Source organism: Plecotus auritus (genome assembly GCF_963455305.1).
Source record: "Plecotus auritus genome assembly, chromosome: X".
NCBI lineage: Eukaryota > Metazoa > Chordata > Mammalia > Chiroptera > Vespertilionidae > Plecotus > Plecotus auritus.
Window position 1 is genome coordinate 110,072,619 of NC_137784.1, and position 20,958 is coordinate 110,093,576.

Consider the following 20,958-nt stretch of genomic DNA (forward strand, 5'->3'; position numbering starts at 1 on the left):
AATGAGGAGAATATTAAGTGCAAAGCAGAGGACATAATATGTGAAGAAGGGGAGAGTGGTAGTGAAAGATAAGATTTGAGAGGTAAGAGTCTTATAAGTTAAGGGATTTGGACTTTATTTTGAGGATAGTGAAGAGCCATTGAACAAACAGTCATGTGGTCAGAATAATCATAAGGTAGTAGTATGGAGGATAAAGCAGTCAGGGCAAGCTTGGTGGTGGTGAGACTGGTTAGGAGGCTACTGAAAAAGTCCTGGCAAATGATAAAATAGAGAAAAGCCAGCTCTAAGACAAAGGAATTCCTAGTAAGGAAAGTTTCAGGAAGCAAGCTCCTCCTCAGGGTCTTGCTGCCTTTAGACTTGAAGCAACTTCACTAGGTCACACTTGTTTAGACCTTGCCTAAGCCTAACTTGGCCACATGTTTTGAGTCAAGAATTAATTCCTTGTGACTAAGGGCTCAATTTTTTTGGTCATCTGGCTAATCTGAGGAATGTGGACCATACTAAAAAAAGAGTAAATTTTTATGGAGGTCTTGGCCTCCATAAAACATAACCCTTAAGCAGCCACACACTCAGAGCCATCTGCATTAAATTAGGAAAATCAGAAATCTATGTGAAATTTTCCACATATAGTTGTAACGATTGTTTCAATGTTAGTAAAACCCACAGGAAAAGGTATATGAGCCCTACCCAATTATCTCTCCATTTCCTTAATATCTTTTTTTCTACACAACCATCTGCCCAATTTTTCAATATCTTTTGCTTTTTAATTTGCCTTGTACCCTGCTCCAGCCAAACCAGCCCTCTATATACCAGACTCTTCTATCTCAGTCTCTGATCCCCAGTTACATTCTGTACTCATCCATTTCTACCAATCCCCACTCTTTATAGACTTGATTCAAATCACCCACCTCTTCCTAGAGGTTCTCATATAAACCCAGTCCATCCTGCTTCCCTTGCTTTGAGTCCCAATCTCACAATTTATATTCCTAGTGCTTGTTGATAGGCATAGGCACCCCAGTAATCTAGGAGGTGATATAGCAGAGTGGAAAGGGCATAAACTCTTTGGACAAACAAACCTGGATTCAAAACCTGGATTCATCAACATTCATTGTGTGACTTTGAGTGAGTTATTTAACCTATCTTAGCTATAGCATTCTCATCTGTAAAATGGGAGCAACAATAGTAACTATGCTACAGAGTTCTTGAGAGGGTTATGAGATAACTGATTTAGCACATATAAATAACTCAATAAATGCCAATTTAAATAAAAAGTCATAGTTCATTTGTGGGATCTTTTGTCTTCCCTAAATAATTTGGAAGCTGCTAAAAGGTAGTGATCATAGCTTTCTTTTTGCCTTGTGGTCCATCTACACCCCTGTTTCTGGTATAGGGCTGTGCATACAACAGATTTTCAATTAATTTAGTGATGTAATTAGGCATATCCACAGTTACAGAATTGGCTATGGGAAAGAAAGTGGGTTTCAAGTAGCTAAATCTACTATAAATCTAAGAGACCAGATTTACCAGAAAGGGAAAAACAAATTGAAAACATTGGACTCTGTGGGTGAAGAGAGAGCATGGTATCTTGCCTTCTTTGAAACAGTGTAATATAGTTGAAAGGGAGTTTCAGTCACACAGTCCTGAATTGATCCAAGTTCTACTGAATACAAGATATGTGACCTTGAGCAAATCACTAAACCTCTCAGGGCTTCAGTTTCTTCATCTACAAAATGAAAATAATAATATTCGATTTTTAGAGTTTTGAAAAGAAGGAGGTAAGGCATAATCTATTTAAAATTTTTAAAATAGTTCCTGAGACATGGTGGATGGCCAAAAATATGTCACCTCCCTCTCCTTCCCTTCTCTATTCCCCCCCGCCCTTTTTTTTTTTTTTTTTTTTTTTTTACTACATTTAACCTCATGGAACTCTGAGTGCAGAGAAAGAGAACAAATTAGAGCCTTCTTAATAATGTTCCCAAATGTTTCCTTTATATCTTTGTTCCTGAGACTATAGATAATGGGGTTGAACATGAGAAGGACCACTGTGTAGAATACAACAGAGAACAGCCTGTCCTGGCCTAGTAAATATTCAGAGGATGGGCGCAAGTAAATGAACACTGTGGTTCTATAGTACAGGCTGACAGCAGACATGTGGGAAGCACAAGTGGAGAATGTTTTGTGTTTGCCCTGGGCTGAGGGGATTCTGATGATAGCCAAGAAGACACATGTGTAGGAGACCAGGATAATTGTGATTGACACAGATATATTAAAGCTACCACAATCAAAGAGGATAACCTGAGGAATCTGTGTGTCAGAGCAGGAGAGTTTTAAAAAGGGAGGAATATCACAGAAGTAGTGAATGATGACATGGCACTTACAAAAGGTCAGATGAGAGGTTTTGCTAGTGAGGTGCACCATGTTCATCAGGCCCACTGCAAAGATGGCAGCCACTTGGTGCAAACAGAGACTTGGGGACATTATAATATGGTAGAGCAATGAGATGCAGTTGGCCACATAGCAGTTATAGGTCATGGAGGCCAGGAGGAAGGACTCACTAATATTAAAGATAAAAAAGCAGCTTATCTGGACAAAACCAGAGAAGGACATTGCTTGGCAACCAGAGAAAACCCCCATCGCCATTTTTGGGACTGTGACTCTGACTCCACACTCCCATGTATTTATTCCTCATTTTATGATGTGTCATATCACCTTATTTACTCAACTATTTACTCTGATTATAAAATATAATACACATATAATACCTTAATAAAAAAAATTAAAAAAAATAAAAAAATAAATAAAATATAAATTACTTTTAAACAACAAATAATTCTTTAATTAGTTTTATGTGGTGAATAAAGTATCGGAGTGCTACTCAGTGTTATAATAAAATACTTTCATACCTGAGACATATGTGGTCTCTGCCTTGTACCATACTTTTCCTTTAAAAAAATCCAGGTTTGAGTAGTGGAAGGCTTATTCCTATACATTTGTTTTATTTTTTCCATTCAATAAATGTTTATTAAACATATATCATGCACCTATCATTGTCTAGGAACTATGAATAGAAACTCAATAATAAATTAATAATATTCCCTATTTATACTTCAATCCCACTCTCTAATACATGCACATATGTGAGTGTGCTCACACACACACATACATACACAATCTTTTATTTGGGAGGCAATAGTAGCCTCAATCTCCTTTGGTGCTGACTCATTAACAGTTTTTATAGAAAATATTAAGCTATTATGCACTTAAAGGCCAAAAGTATTGATTTTAAAGCAAGAAGATTATTTAAAAAGTAGACTTTATAGACAAGTGTCTTGTGGAGAGATTAATTTAATTCTGTTGCTTGACTATGCAGAATTTTGTACTTATTTTAAATAGAGAAATTAATCCTTTTTCCAAGTTAACTTGTGGTACATTAGGTGATATTTGAACTAGTTTATGAGCTTCTGCTATGGCATGATGGGCTGACTCCACATATTGAAAAACACTGTCCCAGATTTAATTATCTTGGGGCATCTCCACCTCAAAGGATAAAATGAGCCATTTTGTTCATCACGACTGCAGCCTTTGCTGAAATGGAGGTTACAGAATAACAACTTAAAGGCTAGCTCATTAATGCTCAGGGATAAATGAGGTAATGTTCCAGTAGACCAAATTGGTGCCCAAATGCTTTCATCTAGACATCCGTGTCTCTTTCTTGTGATATATTAATGGGAATGTCTTTATCCATTTTCACTGCCTGTAGACATTTGAATAATGTAGATGAAATACTTTGTGTGTACTCAGCCCTGTGTACTATCAATTTCTCAAATTCCAAAGATCTCTCAGTGACTAGGAAGCAAAATTCTGATTGTTCCATAAAGTGCCTAATTTATAAATATTCAAACGATGGCATCAGTGCAGTCAGTCTCTGCAGTTTTTCTCATATGTGTTTATTAGTGAGCACTGCACCATCCCTAACTATTTGGTGGGGACAATGGAATAAATTAGTCCTCCAAATTATGAAAGCTGTGGATTTATGCCTCACTTAGAGCATTTATGTCCTCGTAATGTCAAAGCAGGTGACCTTTCTGACATTAAATTTGTTTCTCCATCTGTGCCATGCATTTCAGGAGGACGTGAGGAATAGGCTTGATGATACCCAAATGTGTTTCCTCTTTTTGTACTACTGTATTAATGACCTGGGGGAGGAGTGACCTATCATGGTGACAGATAATGGGGGATGTCATGTCACCTGTCTGCAGTGAATGAGTGCAGGGAATCCATCTTCATGGAGCCTGAAACATGGAGGTTTTAACTATTCTCCTGGAAATGAGTGTCCTCCTTTAGTTATGATGTCATCCTAGCCATTTGCTTTTCCAAATGAAATTTTCTCTAACTTCTCACTGGCTTCTGAATGTGTACTGTGCATCTTAGAAGTTATAGTTTCATGCTACATATTTTTAAGAAATTTATAGAGTCAGTCAGGAACTGTGCTAAATTCAATCACAAAATTTTAGGTTAATTTTACAACAGCCCTATGAGGTAGGTACTATTTTTATTTTTATTTTACAGGTGAATAAAATGAAGCACAGAGGAAGTAATAATTTTCATAGGATAGCATAGATGATATGTAACTAAGGCAGGAATGCTGCCCAGGTTCCTTTGACTCTACAATCCATCAATCTTTGTTCTTTCTGCCATTGCACATTGAAATCATCTTAAAAAAAAAACTTATTTGCTAATCATTTCAACACCCTTCTTTAAAACTAATGATTCTTAACACTAGTCTCACATTCAAATCACTAGAGACCTTAAAAATGTACCATACCCAATTCCCATTCTCTCTTGGATATCATAGATCACCTTAAGACCAATGTATTCCAAACCAAATATCTTCTACTGCCTTTGAGCTGGTCTTCTTACTGTATCTGCCATTTCAATTCATCACCTAATGATTTACAATTCAGCAGCATTATTTTCTTCCTTGTGTTTATGCCCCATGTCAGATCAGTCACGAAGTCATACTGATTCAAACTTCCAAAAAGTTCTCACATCTGTGTAACCGATCCATACATGTGTCTACCTTTATTGCCTTAGTTCTGGCCTTCATTATTTCTTATATGGGATATTGTAATAACAACTTTAATTATCTATCTTTCCAGCAACCCTCCCTCCAATCCATCCTCCACTTGCTCCTAGAGGTACCTTGCTAAACAAATTTAGCAAGGTAAATCCTCTGTTTTGGGAATGTTTAGAATTCTCCATTGTATGCAGTATAAAGTATACCCAATTTGGCATATTATTTTCAGGCCAACACAATCTGGGCCAAAATCAATTTTCCAGGACTACTTTCCATCATTCCCTCCATGTGCCCTACACTCCAGCTCCACTTACTAGTACGCCACAGTTCTCCAGCACATGAAATTAAAACATAATGTGAAATTCTCCATTTTATTCCTGATTGCATTTTTAAAAGATATTTATAAGCATCTTGAGGGCAAGGTCTATGTATTATTCACCTTTGTAGTCCCAGTGCTTGCTATAAGTAGATCTCAACAAATATCACATAAACTCATGAATAAATGATAACCTGGATTTGAATTCCATTTCCTCCATTCCTTAGCAATGTGACTTTTGGCCTGTTACTTAAAGCCTTCTGAGCTTGAGTTTACTCATCTGTAAGCTGGGTATAGTAATAATTGCCACTCAGTTCTACAGATTTTGAAGGGAGTTTTCATGTCCCCTTTATGTCCTTTAATCTCTAGATTAAAGCTTTACTCTAGTTTTGGCAGACAGTGTCAGAAGCAACAAGGAGAGGGCTATGAAGCCAAACATTGAGCAGCAGCTGCAGTGGGCCCACCTCCCAGCTGCTGTCCAGGCTCTTGGCAACTTTGCATTGCTAACCCTATGGATCTAGTTCTTGAGAACCTTATGAATTATTCACCTCTAACTTGTAGCTTCTTGGTTTCTGGGTAACCAACACAGATTATTCATCTACCAAACTGCTTCATCTTTTCTAGGCAAACTTTCTCAAGTAGACCACTGACTAGACATCACACACTCATCTATGTCTCAGATGAAATGACTACTTAAGCTTGGTGGCTCTCTTGAGTGTTAGAAGATGAATCCCAGGCCAGATCATAGAAGTCAGTGTAACTTCTCTCATTCAGTTAATACAATACTCCAGTTATAGCTTGACCTATATATATAAAAAAAACCTAGTAAACTTGAAACTCTGGGTTTTTTGGACATTAATATTCTGTTCTTGGTAACTCAACTTATATGATTTTATTTAGCAACTCAGTCACACCCTTGCCTCACATCAACGCATAAGTAAGTGAAAAACTCCAGGCCATTTTCATACCAATTGCTATCATAACAAATTATCCTGTATTTGTTTAGTTGGTGTTCTGAATTTTGAGAGAAAATTATGAAATTATTAATTACCACTCATTGTTCAATTCTCTCGATAAGTATCAAGATTCTTTTATGCACCCCTTCAGCTCCCTTCTACAGACTCCTCTTTTTATACACAGTTTTGAGTCATCTGCCCATTTGACCACTTGTCTTTTTTCATCCATGTAATCTGTATATTTTCTCTGAAATTTTTATTGTGGGAAAGTACACATAGCTTAAATTTTAGCATTTTAACCATTTCAATGTATACAACTTTCTGGCATTACCAACTTTTATGTTGAAATTTTTTCAAACATATGGGGAAGATCAATAAATGCCCATATACTCTTCACCTAGAGTCACTCTTTCCTAACATCTTGCCACATTTGCTTTATCCCTCTCTCTCTCCATATATATACACGTGTGTAGTTATCAACTGAATGTTTATGTCTCTCCAAAAGTCATATATTGATATCCTAGCCCCCAATGTGATGGTATTAGGAGGGCCTTTGGGGAGTGATTAGGTCATGGAGGTAGAGTTATCATTGATGGAATTAGTACCCTTATAAGAAGAGAGTGGGGAGCTTGCTCTCTTTCTGTCTGCTTTTCACCGTGTGAATATAAAATGAGAAGATGACAAACTACAAGTCAGGAAGAAGTCTTTCACCAGAATCTGACCATGCTGGCATCCTTATCTTTAACTTCTCATACTCCAGAACTGTGAGAAATAAATGTCTATTGTTTAAGCTATCAAGTTTATGGTATCTTATTATAGCAGCCTAAATTGACTAAGACTATATATATATACACACATACTGAGTGGCCAGATTATTATGATCTCTGAACATGTCCCCTCCCCCCTGGCCAGGCTGGCCGGACCCCACCCATGCACCAATTCATGCACTGGGCCTCTAATATATATATACTAGAGGCCCGGTGCATGAAATTCGTGCACGAGGGAGGGTTGACCCTCAGCCCAGCCTGCACACTCTCCAATCTGGGACCCCTCGAGGGCCGTCGGACATCCCTCTCACAATCCAGGATTGCTGGCTCCCAACTGCTCACCTGCCTGCCTTCCTGATTGCCCCTAACCGCTTCTGCCTGCCAGCCTGATCACCCTTGAACTACTCCCCTGCCAGCCTGATCCACGCCTAACTACTCCCCTGCCAGCCTGGTCATCCCCAACTGCTGTCCCCTGCCAGCTTGGTCGCCCCTAACTGCCCTCCCTGGAGGCCTAGTCACCCCCAACTGCCCTCCCCTGCAGGCCTGGTTGCCCCCAACTGCCTTCCCCTGCAGGCCTGGTCACCCCCAACTGTCCTCCCCTGCAGGCCTGGTCCCCCCCAACTGCCCTCCCCTGCTGGCCTGATTGCCTACAACTGCCCACCTTTGCAGGCCGGGTCCCTCCCAACTGCCCTCCCCTGCTGGCCATCTTGTGGTGGCCATCTTGTGTCCACATGGGGGCAGGATCTTTGACCACATGGGGGCAGCCATCTTCTGTGTTGGAGTGATGGTCAATCTGCATATTACTCTTTTATTAGATAGAATAGAGGCCTGGTGCAAGGGTGGGGGCCAGCTGGTTTGCCCTGAAAGGTGTCCCGGATCAGGGTGGGGTTCCCTTGGGGCATGAGGCGGCCTGGGCGAGGGGCCTGTGGTGGTTTGCAGGCCGGCCACACCCCCTGGCGACCCAAGCAGAGGCCCTGGTATCTGGGGTTTATTTATCTTCTACAATTGAAACTTTGTAGCCTGGAGTGGAGCCAAGCCTTCTGCTTGCTCCGTGGTGGCAGACATTTCTATTGGGATTTATGTATCTTCTATAATTGAAACTTTGTAGCCTTAAGCAGAGGCCTGGGCCGGCCAGGGTGTGCGGAAAGTTTGGCTTCCTCCATCATCGGGGGCAACCCTAGCCTCCTGCTCTTTCCAGCTCCGTGGCTGCCACCATTTCTCTTTGGATTTATGTATCTTCTATCATTGAAACTTTGTAGCATTGAGTGGAGGCCTAGGCCGGCAAGGGCAGGCGGAAAGCTTGGCTTCCTCCATTGCCGGGGAAACCCAAGCCTCCCTCCTGTTCTCTGTGGCTGTAGCCATCTTGGTTGGGTTTATTTGCATATTCGCTCCTGATTGGCTTGTGGGTGTAGCAGAGTGATGGCAAATTTGCATATTACTCTTTATTAGATAGGATATATATATATATATATATATATATATATATATGTGTGTGTGTGTGTGTGTATATATATATATATATATATATATATATACACTGAGTGGCCAGATTATTATACACTCAGAGATCATAATAACATAATAATCTGGCCACTCAGTATATATATATAATGTATAAGTCTGTGTGTGTATGTGTATATATAGTACTTACTGCACTTACATATGCTCAACACTGAAAAAAAATGAAACATGGTTTGAGTCTTTATGCAGTTCATAATGTGTTTTGGGAAGGTGACAATTCATCTTTTAACATATCACCACATTCCTGGGTTTTATTTCACCCAGACTATTACAGTAGCTCTCTGCCCTTCAATGGTCTGCTCACATCTGGCCTTGGCCTTCCTGAAACCACAATGCATTCTCTATACTATCATTAAATTATCTTTTTTAAACTCTGCACTCATGTTCTCAAACCTGGGTCCACCTTAAAGACATGTAGGGACAATCTAATGACAAAATCTTAGCTTCAACACAGATCAATTAAGTAGGGTAGGGCCTGGATATCCATATTTTTTAAGATCTCCAGATGGTTCAGATGTATGGTTGGAGTTGACGACAACTGCTGTAGTCTAATTATGCCACTTCTCTATATGAAACTCTACCAGCTTGTGGTCTCCTCCACCAAGTCCCTTTCCATGGTCATGATGACTTCTATGACCGGCCTGGGATTCATCTTCTAACACTCTTTATGTCACTCTTCATAATCCTATGAATATATTTTCTAAATAAGCAGCATTGCTTTATGACTTTGTATCTTTTCGTGCACTGTATTATTTGCATGGAATATCCTTCCTTTTTTAAAATCTGTCTGTCAAAATAGTATTCATTCTTTAAAACTTAAATGATGCCTTCTTCTCCAGGAAGTTTACTCTGAAATTTCTGTCTCTGTAGCTGGTAAAAAATATTGTTACTTAGTATAAAAATGAATTATAAACATTTATTTACACATATCCCCCTACTCAATTGTGAAGTCATTTAGAACTTGGCATGTGCCTCATTTACCTCTGTATCACCAAATCGTAGCCACTAGATATGGCACTTAGTGCTTAATACATATTTGTGGACTGAATTAATGAATGAGTAAATACATTGTTAAAAATATTCAACATCCTTAAGACAGGAAAATGAGGAAGAAAAAATGAGACAGATTCAAAAGAAGGGGTATGTCAATTGAAGGCACTCAGTGAGAGGATCTCTGCCATTGGGAAGAAGGGATTTTGTCTGGGGAAAACTAGCTAGAAAGGATAGCTAATTCCATATGGACAGGCAGCCAAGAACAGGCTGTGGCCAAAGTGTTGATGGATGACAGCTGGAAATATGGCTTGTGAACCAAAAGTGATACATCAATCTGAGCTGCAAAATAAATCATTGGGAATCCAAAGGCTTTTGTTCACTTTAAAATCTCACTCTACACAAATATTTAACAAGAACACCTCAAATTGTTATAATACATTACCACTTTACACTTTAAACATTCACATACATAATCTCATTTAAACTTCCCAACAATAGCATTGAAGATAATATTATCAACCCTGTTTTAGGATGGAAAAACTGAGGCTTTAAAAAATTCAGTAACTAGCCCAAGGTCATGAAAATAATGAGAGGTAGACTTAGAACACAAATAAACCTTGAGATAATAATGGGAGAAGAAATAAGATAAAAAATGGAGAAAGTAAAGAGAGAAATCCACAATATATACTTTAATTCTATTCTAGGGTCTATAACTTCAGGTCAGTTGGTCTTTTCTCAGTGATAAAGATTGGGTCAGAGAAGGGGGATGATCCTAGCTAAGAGTAATTGACCCTCAGTGTTGTACCATATATAGTATAAGACACTTTATATTTAATACCAATAATATCCCTATATGGCAGATTATACTATTATCCACAGTTTAAAAATGGAGAAATTGAGACACAGAAAGTTTAAGTAATTAGCCTAAAGGTCTGCAAAAGCTGAAAAAAACCTTTGAATCGTGTTCTGTTTGACTCTAAAATCAGTGCTATTTAGATAACATAGTTAATCCCTAAATGTTGGTTACATTTAAGAAAAATATTTTAAGAAAGTATTATTTGGAATGTCTATTATTTTTTTATTATTTATACAGTGATTTCATTTATTTTAATTTTTCCATCACTATCAATTCTATGCCCTCTTCCCCCTCCACTCACCCTCTCCCTCCCTCAATCACTACATTGTTAAAGTAAGGCACTAAGTAAGGGAAAGAAGAAAACAGTGTTCTGAGCATGGCAGAAGTAATCATGAAAGTCAACCTGGAGTAAAAGTGGGACCTGAGTCTTAAGGGAAGGGTAAAATTTGTAGCACCAGCTAGGCAATAAAGGGCATTCCATGAAGGGATAACAACATGGATAAATGTACTCAAGAGAGTAGCATCTGTTGGAGAGTCAGTAAAGAAACCAAGAATTGTGAGTGTTATAGACTGTTATCATCTAAGAAATTCAGTATGCCCTAGACTTCATCATTTGAGAAATACATCTGCCCCTTGAAATTTTTGAGTTTGGGGGAATTTGCATTCCTGAATGCTAACATTAAATGAGGGCCTTTCTGGTACAAGGAAATTGAATTGCTGATTGCTGGACTGTGTTATGAAAGGGAGCGAGCCACTGATTATCATCAGTTCCCTGCAGGGCCCCACTGGCACAACAGTGATAAATGGCAAATAGACCTTGAGATAAGAACAAGAGAAAAAATGAGAAATGAGATAAGCAAGCTTTCAAAAGAGACCCAAATTGGTATCTTTTATGGACTAGGTTTTATTGAAAAAGTAATGCATGTAGTTCTTACAAAAATTTCAGAGTACAAAAGTGTGTAGCAATGAAAGCCAGTCTACTTTTCACATACAAACATAAGTATATACATATCTATCTAATTAAATAGAGGAATATGCAAATTAGCCAGGATACTGTAACGTCACGACTGAACAGCAGGGACCTGAGGCTGCATGGTGCCTGGCTGGGGTGAGGGACCTCAGGCCGCGCCCCCTGCCCCAGCACCAGGCCGGGAGACCTCAGGCCATGCCCCCCACCCCAGTGCTGTGCCGGGGGACCCCAAGCTGCACTCTCTGCCTGGCGAGGCTTGATGGGAACCTCAGGCCTTGCCCCCATCCCAGTGGGGCTTGACAGGGGACCTCTGGCCGTGCCCTCCCCCACCCCAGTGCCAGCTAGGGGACCTCAGGCTGTGCCCCCCCACCCCAGTGCTGGGCCAGGGACCTGTGGCTGTGCCCCCTGCCCAGGGGGCTTGAAGGGGGTGGGGCCGGCTGGGTCTGGGTCTCCTGCGTTTTTGAAGCACGTGCAGGGGTGGGCAGGGACTTGACTCCAGGCCCTGCGACGTGCCCCAGACTCTGACAGGAGGGAGATTTTCATATACATTTTACTAATTTTCTTTCATCTCTAACACTTCTATTATAGAGAAAGGGCAAATAGTAATATTAAAATATTTCTTTTAATTCCCATTTAATGTGCATGAATTTCATGCACTGGGCCACTAGTTTTTATCATAAAAGGCTGAACAACATATCCTCCATTGTGAATTTTCTTCTTTAATCTCAACAGATTAAACTTCAAAATTATTACATTTTAGCACATATAAATTGCTTTTATTTCTTTGACTAAATATTTTTTTTAAATTTCACTTGAGTTAAATATCTGAGTGTTTTTTGTTTTCTTTTAAATTTAAATTCTATATTGCTTAAATTATTACATAGGTCTCCTTTTACCCCCATTGACCTCTCCCCAGCTGCTTCCAACCCCAGCACATGGCCTCACCCCCCTACTGTCTGTGTCCATGGGTTATGCACATATGCATGCATACAAGTCCTTTGGTTGATATCTTACCAACCCCCTTCCCCTGCCTTCCCTCTTAGGTTGGACAGTCTGTTCCATGCTTCTATGACTTTGGCTCTATTTTTGCTCATCAGCTTATATTGTTCATTGTATTCCACAAATGAGTGAGATAATGTGATATTTATCTTTCTCTGACTGGCTTATTTCACTTAGCATAATGGACTCTAGGTCCATTCATGCTGTTGCAAATGGTAAGAGTTCCTTCTTTTTTACAGCAGCATAGTATTCCAATTTGTAGATGTACCACTGTTTTCTAATCCACTCATCTGCTGATGGACATTTAGGCTCTTTCCAAATTTTAGCTATTGTAAATTGTGCTGCTATGAACATAGGGGTGCATATATCCTTTCTGATTTGTGTGTCTGATTTCTTGGGATATATTCCTAAAAGTGGGATTACTGGGTCAAATGGGAATTCCATTTTTAATTTTTTGAGGAAACTCCATACTGTTTTCCATAGTGGGTGTACTGTCTGCATTCCCACCAGCAGTGCATGAGGGTTCCTTTTTCTCCACATCCTCACAGGACTTGTGTCATTTGTTGATTTGTTGATGATAGCCATTCTGACAGGTGTGAGATGGTACCTCATTGTCATTTTGACTTGCATCTCTCAGATGATTAGTGACTTTGAGTATGTTTTCATATGCCTCTTGGCCATTTGTATATCTTCTTTCAAAAAGTATCTATTTAGGTCCTTTGCCATTTTTTGATTGGATTGTTTATCGTCTTTTTGTTAAGTTGTATGAGTTCCCTGTAAATTTTGGAGATTAAACCCTTATCAGAGATAACATTGGCAAATATGTTCTCCCATGCAGTGGGCTTTCTTTTTGTTTTGTTGATGGTTTCTTTTGCTGTGCAGAAGCTTTTTATTTTGAAGTAGTCCCATTTGTTTATTTTCTCCTTAGTTCCCCTTGCCCCAGAAGCTGTATCAGTAAAGATATTGTTACAATATATGTCTGATATTTTGCTGCCTATGGATTATTTTAAGATTTTTATGGTTTCCCATGTTACGTTTAAGTCCTTTGTACATTTTGAGTTTATTTTTGTGTATAGTGTACGTCGATGGTCTAGTTTCATTTTTTTTGCATGTATCTGTCCAATTTTCCCAACACGATTTATTGAAGAGACTGTTTTGACTCCATTGTATGCTCTTGCCTCCTTTGTGAAATATTAATTGACTGTAATGGCTTGGGTCAATTTCTGGGTTCTCTGTTCTGTTCCATTGGTCTATATGTCTGTTCTTGTGCCAGTACCAGATAGTTTTGAGAACAGTGTCTTTGTACTATAGCTTGATATCTGGTATTGTGATCCCTCCAACTTTGTTCTTCTTTCTCAGGATTGCTGCAGCTATTTGGGGTCTTTATTTGTTCCAGATAAATTTTTGGAGAGTTTGTTCTAGGTTTGTGAAATATTCTTTTGGTACCTTAATGGGGATTGCATTGAATCTATAGATTGCTTTGGAAGTATGGACATTTTAATTATGTTGATTCTACCAATCCATGAATACAGTATATTCTTCCATTTGTTTATGTCTTCCTCTATCTCTTTTGTCAACATATGTAGTTTTCTGAGTACAGGTCTTTTACCTACTCAGATAAGTTTATTCCTAGGTACCTTAATTTTTTTGTTGTTGCAATGGTAAATGGGATTGATTTTTTTAGTTTCTCTTTCTGTGAGTTCATTATTGGTGGATAAAAAAGCCTTAGATTTCTGGGTGTTAATTTTGTATCCTGCTACATTGCCAAATAAACGAATTAAGTCTAGTAGTTTTTTTTTTTTTTTTATGGAGTCTTTGGGGTTTTCTTTGTACAATATCATGCCATCTGTGTATAATGACAGTTCTAATTCTTTTTCAATTTGGATGCCTTTTATTTCTTCTTATTGTCTAATTGCTATGGCTAGCACATCCAGTTCTGTGTCAAATAGGAGTGGTGAAAGTGGGCATCCCTGTCTTGTTCCTGTTCTTAGGGGAAATGGGTTTAGTTTTTGCCGTATGATGTTGGCTGTAGGTTTTCATATAAGTCTTTTATTATATTGATGTATGATCCTTCTATTCCCACTTTTCTGAGAGTTTTTATCAGGAAAGGGTGTTGGATTTTGTTAAATGCCTTTTCTGCATCAATTGATATGATTATGTGATTTTTTCTCTCAATTTGTTTATGTGATGTATCACATTTATTGATATGTGGATATTGTACCAGCCTTGCATCCCCAGAATAAATCCCACCTGGTCATGGTGTATTATCTTTCTGTTATAATGCTGGTTCTGATTTGCTAGAATATTGTTGAGGATTTTAGCATCTATGTTCATCAAGGATATTGGCATGTAATTCTCTTTCTTTGTAGTGTCTTTATCTTTTTTTTTATTAGGATAATGCTGTGTTCATAGAAAGCTTGGAAGTGTGCCTTCCTCTTGAATTTTGTGGAATAGTCTATGGAGGATAGGTTTCAGTTCTTTTCTGAAGGTTTGATAAAACTCCCCTGTGAAGTCGTCTGTTCCAGGGCTTTAGTTTGCTGGAAGTTTTTTGATTACTGTTTCAATTTTATCAGTAGTTATTGGCCTATTCAGGTTTTTTATTCTTTCTAATTGAGTTTTGGAAGCTTGTATTTTTCTAGGAATATGTTCATTTCGTCTAGGTTGTCCAATTTGTTGGAGTAGAGTTTTTCATAGTATATTTTTGCAATCCTTTGTATTTCCATGGGGTCTGTTGTTACTTCACCTCTTTCATGTCTGGTTTTGTTTATTTGAGTCCTCTCTCTTTGTTTCTTAGTGATTCTGGCTAAAGGTTCATCAATCTTGTTTATCCTTTCAAAGAACCAGCTCTTGATTTTATTGATCTTTTGTATTGTTTTATTTATTTATTTTTGGTCTCTATGTCATTTATTTCCACTCTGATCTTTATTATTTCCTTCCTTCTGCTTACTATGGGATTTTCTTATTGCTCTCTTTCTAATTCTTTAAGTTGTAGGGTTAGATAATTTATTACCATTTTTTCTTCCTCTTCTTCCTCTTCTTCTTCCTCTTCTTCTTCCTCTTCTTCTCCTTCTTCACCTTCTTCTCCTTCTTCACCTTCTTCACCTTCTTCTTCTCCACCTTCACCTTCTTCTCCTTCTTCACCTTCTTCTTCTCCACCTTCACCTTCTTCTTCTTCTTCTTCTTCTTCTTCTTCTTCTTCTTCTTCTTCTTCTTCTTCTTCTTCTTCTTCTTCTTCTTTCAGGTAGGCCTGTAGAGCTATGAATTTCCCTCTCAACACTACTTTCTCTGTGTCCCATAGGTTTTGGATTGTTGTGTTTTCATTATAATTTTTTTCCAGGATTCTTTTTTTCCTTCTTTGATCTCTTTGGTAACCCAATCATTTAAAAGCATGCTATTTAGCTTCCAAGTGTTTAAGTTTTTTCATTGTGTTTATTGTACTTGATTACTAATTTTATGCCACTGTGATCTGAGAAGATGCTTGGTATAATTTCTATCTTCTTGTATTTGAAGAGACTTTGCCTGTGTCCTAAAATGTGGTCTATCTTTGAAAATGTCCCATGTGCACTTGAGAATAATGTATATTCTATAGCTTTGGGGTGAAATGATCTGAAGATGTCAATTAATTCCGTCGGATCTAGTGAGTCATTTAGGATTGCTGTTTCTTTGCTGATTTTTTGTTTAGAGCAGTGGTCAGCAAACTCATTAGTCAACAGAGCAGCAAACCGTGGCTCACGAGCCACATGTGGCTCATGAGCTGCAGTTTGCTGACCACTGGTTTAGACAATTTATCCAATGGTGCCCGTGGAGTACTTAAGTCCCCTATTATGATTATACTAGAGACCTGGTGCACGAAATTCATGCACGGGGGGGGGGGGCAGTGTCCCTCAGCCCAGCCTGCACACTCTCCAATCTGGGACCCCTCGAGGGATGTCTGACTGCCTGTTTAGGCCCGCTTGCCAGCCTGATCACCCCCTAACAACTCCCCTTCCAGCCTGATTGCCCCTAACTGCCCTACCCTGCAGCCCTGGTTCCCTCCAACTGCTCTCCCCTGCAGGCCTGGGTCCCTCCCAACTGCCTTTCCCTGCAGGCCTGGTCACCCCCAACTTCCCTCCTCTGCCAGCCGGGTCACCTCTAACTGCCCTTCCCTGCAGGCCTGGTCGCCCCAACTTTCCTCCTCTGCCAGCTTGGTCACCCCTAACTGCCCTCCCTTGGAGACCTGGTCCCTCCCAACTGCCCTCCCTTGCTGGCCATCTTGTGGTGGCCATCTTGTGTCCACATGGGGGCAGGATCTTTGACCATATGGGGGCAGCCATCTTCTGTGTTGGAGTGATGGTCAATTTGCATATTACTCTTTTATTAGATAGGATTAGATAGGATAGAGGCCTGGTGCACTGGTGGGGGCCAGCTGGTTTGCCCTGAAGGGTGTCCCGGATCAGGGTGGGGTTCCCTTGGGGCGTGGGGTGGCCTGGGCGAGGGGCCTGTGGTGGTTTGCAGGCCAGCCACACCCCCTGGCAACCCAAGCAAAGGCCCTGGTATCTGGGGTTTATTTATCTTCTATAATTGAAACTTTGTAGCCTGGAGCAGAGCCAAGCCTTCTGCTTGCTCCGTGGCAGCAGCCATTTCTATTGGGGGATTTATGTATCTTCTATAATTGAAACTTTGTAGCCTTAAGCGAGGCCTGGGCCAGCCAGGGTGTGCAGAAAGCTTGGCTTCCTCCATCACTGGGGGCAACCCTAGCCTCCTGCTCTTTCCAGCTCCGTGGCTGCCGCCATTTCTGTTTGGGTTTATGTATCTTCTATCATTGAAACTTTGTAGCCTTGAGTGGAGGCCTAGGCTGGCAAGGGCAGGCGGAAAGCTTGGCTTCCTCCATTGCCGGGGAAACCCATGCCTCCCTCCTGCTCTCTGTGGCTGCAGCCATCTTGGTTGGGTTTATTTGCATATTTGCTCCTGATTGGCTTGTGGGTGTGGCTTGTGGGTGTGGCAGAGTGATGGTTCATTTGCATATTACTTTTTTATTAGATAGGATTGCTGTCAATCTCTCCCTTGATATCTTCCAGATGTTTTTGTATATATTTGGGTGTTCCTGTATTGGGTCCATATATGTTTACCAGAGTTATAGCCTCTTGTTAAATTATTCCCTTTAGTATTATGAAGTACCCTCCTTATCTCTTGGTATGACCTTCACTTTGAGGTCTAATTTGTTAGATATAAGTATTGCTACCCCAGCTTTTTTCTCATTTCCATTTGCCTGAAATTTTTTTTTCCACCCTTCACTATCAGACTGTGTGAGTCCTTTGTTCTGAGGTGGGTCTCTTGTAGACAGAAAATATATGAGTCATGTTTTCTTATCCATTCAGCTACCCTATGTCTTTTGATTGGAGCATTTAATCCATTTACATTTAAGGTTATTATTGATAGGTACTTGTTTGTTGCCATTTTTATTCTTTATGCTTGTGTTCCTTCTTCCCTTCCTATTTCTTCTTTTTACAGCAGTCCTTTAGCATTTATTGCATTGCTGGCTTGGTGGTAAACTCCCTTAGCCTTTTTTATTTTTTGTCTGTGAAGCTCCTTATTTCACCTTCTATTTTGAATGACAGCCTTGCTAGGTATAGTATTGCTGGATTCAGTCCCTTGCTTTGTATAACTTTGTATATTTCATCCCATTCCCTTCTGGCCTGGTGTGTTTCTGTTGAGAAATCAATTGATAGTCTAATGGGAGATCTCTTATAGGTAACTTTCTGTCTCTCTTTGGTAGCCTTTAAGATTCTTACTTGGTCGTTGATGTTTGCCAATTTAATTATGATGTGACTTGGTATAGGTCTTTTTGGGTTCATCTTATTAGGGACTGTGTGTTCTTCTTGGGCTTTTGTGGTTTTTTTCTTCCCAACATCAGGGAAGTTTTCTGTCATTATTTACTCAAACAGGTTTTCTATTCCTTGGTCCACTTCCTCTCCTTCCTGCACTCCTATTATGTGGATGTTGTTTTGTTTTGTGTTGTCCCAAAGTTCCCTTAGGCTCTCCTCCTGCTTTTTAAGTCTTTTTTCCAGTTGCCCTTATGCTTGGGTGTTTTTTCTACCTTGTCTTCTAACTTGCTGATGTGGTCCTCAGTTTCTTCTAGTCTACTGTTGGAACTTTCTATTGTGTTATTTTTGCCACTATGTCATTCTTCATTTCCCCTTGATTCTTCTTCATTTCTTCTTGATTTGTACACATGTTGTCGAATTTGTCTTCCATCCTTTTCAGTGTCCTTTTAACCAGTGCTCTGAATTCTTTCTCTGACAAATTGCTTGCCTCCAATTCATTTATTACCTTTTTAGGGCATTCCTTTTCATTTGAATGGGGGTTGTTTCTTTGTCTCCCCATTTTTGCAGTTCCTTTGTGATTGTTTCTATGTATTAGGTCAAACTGCTATGCCACCCAGATTTTTTGAGTTTGTCTTATATAGTAGAAGTTTTGTGGGACCCAGTGGTGCAATCTCTCTTGTCTTCTGGGCTGGGTAATCTAAGGATGCCCCCTACTTGGGATATGTGGGTTCTTTTGATGTAGTTGGGTACTGAGTGTTATTGTCTCATTCATGGATGGAGTCTCCTCTCATGGTGTCTGGTTTATGTGGCACTCTCTCTACCAAATTGACTCCATATCACAAAATACAACTCGACAAGACATAACACAAGGCAACAAAACACGAATGTACTTATGACACCAATAACCCCAATATAAGTGAACACCAGAGAAAAGAGGATTAGGAGAGAGAAAAGAGAGCAAAAGTGATATTGACAAAAGAAAAAATGCAGGAAAACAGAAAAAGTTAAAATATATATATGGGGGCAAACACCAAAGAACAAACAGATAAACCAAAAAATGCAAACAAAAAAAAACACTCAGAAAAAAAGGGGGGGGGGCAGAATCTGTAGAGGCAGAGCTTATATACAGAAAGTAAGGTCAAGGAATTAAATGAATAGGAGGAGGGCCTTGGTTCAGTATAAAGGAGGTAGAAAGAGAGCGAGTGAATAAGAAGAAAGGAAAGAAACAAATAAAAAAATAAAAAATAAGATAAAATAACAATAAAAAATAATAGAATTAAGAAAAAATAATGTGAAAAAATAAAAAAATAGAAACACAAAAAACAAAGAAATAATGAAAAAATCCAATATAATAAAAGAGAAACATGTAAATTGACCATACCTCCATGACACCCACCAGCCAATCAGGAATGAGTATGCAAATTAACCTAACAAAAATGGTGGGTTAATTTGCATACACAGGCACTGGGTGGAGAGCAGAGCAGGAGAGCCGGCGGAGAGTGGAGCTGCTTGGGGAACTTGGCTCCCCAAGCCACCAGATGGAGAGCAGAGAGGGAGAGCTGGTGGCTTGGAGGAATTGGCAGAGTGGAAGGCCATGGGATGGAGACAGAGCAGGAAGGGAAAACCAAGAGCGCGGGGAACACCAGGAGTTCTGGGAATAGTAGTTCTGGTGGCAGTCCCAGGACAGGAAGTGGAAGCCCAGAGCACAAGGAGCACCAGGAATGCTGGCAATCATAGTTCTGGTGGCAGACAGATCTCCTAGACACTAGAGCAAAGTGAGCCTGGAGCAAGTTACTATTGCGGTGGGGGGTGAAGGGAAAGCAAAGGTGAGAGACATAAGTAAAATCAGAGTGTCTAGGAAAAATTAAAGGGAAGATATCCTAAAACTTCTAGGAAATCTCTACCAGTAAAGCAAAGGGGAAAAAAAAAAGCCTCTATTATTCTGTGAGCAACAAACCAAACTGGGTTGGGGTCTCAGACAATTCGCTCATATGATTGCAAAGACAGACAGAAACTCCCACATTGGAGAGGGCTCCCCTGAGGCCTCCCAGATTGGAGGGGGTGCAGGTCAGGCTGAGGGACCCACCCCTCATGCACGAATCTTCATGCACCAGGCCCCTAGTTGTTTTTAATAAAAGATAAAAAGTAATAATAAAATAAAATAAAAAAGTTAAGTGTCTTTCATTTCAGCTGAGTTTTAATGCCCCATGGGGGCTGGTTTAAGATCCCACTCTTCAGTACTGTCTGCCACTTCTCAGTTTCCTGTTAGCTCGTCAGCATCATGTTGAAGTTCTAAGCGACCCACCACTCTCCTGTTTGTGTCTATCTCCACAGCCTTGACTGCAAGCAGGTGGGACCAATCTGCCTACTGAGCCTGTCTGACTGCTGTCAATCTTAATATCTCAAGCAGCTGTTTCTGACAGGGCTATAGGTAGGGAGAGTTCTATATTGCTTTCTGGAACTGAACAGCCTCTCTTCAACCCAGTCTCTGAGGACTCTTTGGGGCTATTCAGCTTTTTGTGTTTTTTTGTACTTCTCAGGGTGTAGTCTGGGTGTGGCTTACTAGGTACCTTGAGGCTGCTGGGGCGGGGGGAGGGGGCTTGCTCTTCAGGAGAAAAATGGCTTCTTAGGTCTGAAGGATCAGGAAAGTCCCAGTGCTGGATTCCTGGTCACCTCTCCCCGATCCACTCTCCTCCACA